The following is a 4,379-nucleotide window of genomic DNA, read 5'->3' as shown; positions in this document are numbered from 1 at the left end:
AAATATTTATTGTATATAAATATAATGTATTATTTGAATTTAAAAACTTACACTGTTACATCCTCTATCAAGCGATGCGGTAGCGTCGCGACGCCAAGTATATATAAAAATTCGTTCCAGCTTGTCAACGGTTTGCCTATGTACAGGGGCCGCGACGCTACAAGTAACTTATCTGGAGTTTTACGTCTAATAAACTTTCGATTAAAATTCCTCAGGAACCAAGTCGTTAATCAAAAATCTAACGGCACTTTTCTTATACAATGTGGATGCAAGCTTTCGATTGCGACCAGTTTGAATAAGATTGGTGCAGTCAATCCTGAGGAATGATAATCGTATACCAGAAAAGTGACATTTTTCGTTTTCCATCATTATCATAATAAGGTTCAAGATAAGTTTCAGACTCTCACGTACGTATGCTCGCACGCACACACGCAAAGCGAGTTTGTCCCTCAAGGCGCGTTTGCAGCGCTCATGTACGATTATTCGCTTGAGTGTGCAAATACGCCTTGAGAGACAATGTGTATGTGCGTGCATACGTATATGATACGTATCAAGCGGTGCGCGGTAGCATCGCGACGTCAAGATATAATAACGTTATAAGGTTAATGTTCGCGACGTCAAGATATAACATTATAAGGTTAATGTTATATTTGAATCTGCTGCAGAAAATATATTTGGTCCTATCGAGTAAGTAGATTGAAATTTTGTATATATATCTGCTTATATATGTCTGCTTATATATGTTTATTTATTGTTTTATAAGTATATTATTTTTTGATTATATCTGAATATTGTCTAAATTATAGCGCTTATTTGCAGGATAAAGCAAAATCAATCAATCCTTTCAAGAAGGCTGGTATACTTTTAGCTGGGATTTCTTCAGCTGGGGTTGCATACGGTCTTATACCGCAGAACTTTGCTAAACAGCGTAACATATTGGGTTATAGAGATTTGGCAGTAACAGACAGTAAGTACAATATAGTAGCACATATAAAACATTCAGTAGCACATATAAAACCAGATATGTAAATTAAATTAAATATTAAAATTCTGTTCTTTTCATTGCACACAGATAGAGGAGAGGGACCATAAAGCACTTAACTTCGGATGGACATAAAAACGATTAATAACTGTCGAAGTAAAAGAAATATTTACTATTTATAATGGGGTAAAGGGAATCCTTGCTCTTATGTTAAGTGATTGAACTGAAATTGAATTCAATGTGTTGAATCACGTGTAATATTATAATAGCATATTGCAATGCGAGATATATATTCATAAGTTTTATGAACATTATCAGAGAGAAATCACTGACATTATTATATTTTTGATTATATAGTTGTGAAGTAAAACTTGTAAATTCCTACGATTTTATCAAAAATGTAATAATGTCAGTGATTTCTCTCTGATAATGTTCATAAAACTTATGAATATATATCTCGCATTGCAATATGCTATTATAATATTACACGTGATTCAAAACATTGAATTCAACTTCAGTTCAATAACTTAACATAAGAGCAAGGATTCCCCTTACCCCATTATAAATAGTAAATATTTCTTTTACTTCGACAGTTATTAATCGTTTTTATGTCCATCCGAAGTTAAGTGCTTTATGGTCACTTCCCTCTATCTGTGTACAATGAAAAGAACAGAATTTTAATATTTAATTTAATTTACATATCTAGTTTTATATGTGCTACTGAATGAATTTACAAGTTTTACTTCACAACTATATAATCAAAAATATAATAATGTCAGTGATTTCTCTCTGATAATGTTCATAAAACTTATGAATATATCTCTTGCATTGCAACATGCTATTATAATATTACACGTATGCAAAGGAAGCCAAAGTATTCATACGTAGTATTTATTTTTATTATTCTTAAAGTGGATCTTACTGCAACAAAATTTTGATCGTTTTAATTTATTAATCTGTTCATCAATATACATACATAGTATGTATACTTTGGCTTTCTTTATACGTATAACTATATTACATTATTTAAGAAAAAGAAAAACCTATGATAATTATACAGGGTGTCCCATAATTCGCGGATCACCAGCCATGTGCAGGTAGAGCACATGAAACCGAGAAGAAAAGTCCTTTACCATTTTGCGATTTTCGTAATAATTATTAAGAAATTAATTAAAAAAGATGGGCCAATCACAAGCGCGCGGCGAGAAGAGACTTCCTACTCTGGCGTTGCTCGGTGCGTGGCTTCAGCGTTCGCTCGTACGTAGCCGTATACAGCGCCCCTCCCACCGCTTCGCCGCGCACCAAGCAACGCCTGAGTAGGAAGTCTCTTCTCGCCGCGCGATTGTGTAAGGCATGGATTGGCCCATCTTTTTAAATTAATTTCTTAATAATTATTACAAAAATCGCAAAATGGTAAAGGACTTTTCTTCTCGGTTTCATGTGCTCTACCTGCACATGGCGGGTGATCCGCGAATTATGAGACACCCTGTATATGCAAAAATATACATATATGATCCTTGCTTTTAAAATTGTTAATCGGTCCTATCCGTGACTTACTGAAAAGAAAATGAGATTGAGGACGAATGAGATAGATATTTTAGAATGAATTTATAGGTATAGTTAAATTGAGCTACTTTACGCAATATTTTATTGCCTATATAGGATTCAATAAAATTAACGAATGCCAATTCTACATAAATAAAACTGTACTGTATTATTGTGAGATAATATAACGTAAAGTACCATAGAGGATGCCAAAAAAGATAAATGAAGTGCCATAGAAGATACTAAAGAAGACAAAGTATTTTTTATTTTAAGTATTTTCTTTCGTAATTCTACATAAATAAAACTATACTGTATTATTGTGAGATAATATAATATAAGCACATATATATTATTTTTGAACATATATATATATATATATATTATTGTATCGTATATATATATATTATTGTTAATAATACAGTTTTATTTATGTAGAATTGGCATTCGTTAATTTTATTTTTAGTATATAATGTTTAACAATAATATATATATTTCGTTCGCAGTTGCACTGTTCGTACTGGCAGTTGTCTTCGCAATGCCTTATAGGTGGTGTCGGACATCACTTGATAGTTCTCGAAAATTGCCGTTTGATTCTTTGACAAACCATATCAAATCTTTCGATGCTTACTTTTTGTTGGAGATGGGCAGGCTAGGCTCTCCTTTATCTTCTTGCTACTACTTGGTTCCTGAGGAATTTTAATCGAAAGTTTATTAGACGTAAAACTCCGGATAAGCTATTTGTAGCGTCGCGGCCCCTGTACATAGGCAACATAGGCAAACCCATAGACATAGTATATCTAGACCGAGCGTTTGCCTTTATTTATAGCATAGCTATAATATAGCTATAGCATAGCGCTCTCTTTCGTCATGCTACGTGCGAGCGCGAGAGAACGCAACTCCTCAACACTCGGTCTAGATATACTATGTCTATGGGCAAACCGTTGACAAGCCGAAAAGTTTTTTTTATATACTTGGCGTCGCGACGCTACCGCGTCGCTTGATTATGTCTGTCTTTGTCATGTACGATTGCAGCTCTGTCTATAGCGACATCACGCAACTAATCTACTGCTCTGTTTTACTCTTGAGCCTCCATCTCGCACACACACATATGCACGAAAATTTTATTTTGCAAAAACTCACTTCTCTAAGTTCACGTGTACTCTTTGATGAAATGCCGAGTGCGGAGTTTACTGATTAGGCACGTGCAGATTACAAATCTTTTATATTTAGTAAATGTTGACGGCACGGGCCAATAACAAAACTAATTTTATAATTTTTTTTCACTTTTCATATGAAATGTTAAACTCCGCACTCCGTTATCATGTATATTTTAATTGTAGAAAAGGATTTTTTGATATCTATAATCAACAAAAAGATTTTGCACAATAACGTTTTTATCGGTAAAACAGACCTTTTGGGATCCCCTTAAAATATATAACTTTTCTAATATTTAAGGTACACTGGATTTGTTTTATCATCATCACAATAAACAAATATTTCATTTATATTAAAACAATTTAAACTTTACATGCCGCACATTAATAAAATTAGCGTTAGCGTTTTCTTACTTTTTTTTCAACATTTTAACAATGATATTAATAAAAAACTATATACTTATATTTTAAATAAACTTATAAATACCTAGATATTGTGTAAATACTTAAAACAATTGAGTTAAATAAATTTATTTGTAATATTTAGAGCCTCTGAGTGCCGGTCTACAATAGGTGATTTAAGTCTTAAGCCTTAAGAAATTGACTAATCACAATCAAGTATGAGGAAAATACTCGACTGTGATTAGTCAATTTCTTAAGTGCCGGTCTACAATAGGTGATTTAAGCCCTAAGCCTTA

General features: G+C 32.9%; 1 long non-coding RNA gene across 1 annotated transcript; it reads left to right on the top strand.

Moving 5' to 3' along the window:
• The first annotated feature begins 406 nt into the window (after positions 1-406).
• LOC115242110 lies at positions 407-1,381 on the top strand. Its single transcript, XR_003885010.1, has 3 exons — positions 407-687; positions 820-967; positions 1,073-1,381. It is a non-coding gene; the product is annotated as an uncharacterized LOC115242110 (long non-coding RNA).
• Positions 1,382-4,379: the final 2,998 nt, after the last annotated feature.

This window comes from Formica exsecta, unplaced genomic scaffold (assembly GCF_003651465.1).
Source record: "Formica exsecta isolate Colony F162 unplaced genomic scaffold, ASM365146v1 scaffold567, whole genome shotgun sequence".
Taxonomy (NCBI): Eukaryota; Metazoa; Arthropoda; class Insecta; order Hymenoptera; family Formicidae; genus Formica; species Formica exsecta.
This window is presented reverse-complemented; position numbering and strand designations above follow the sequence as displayed.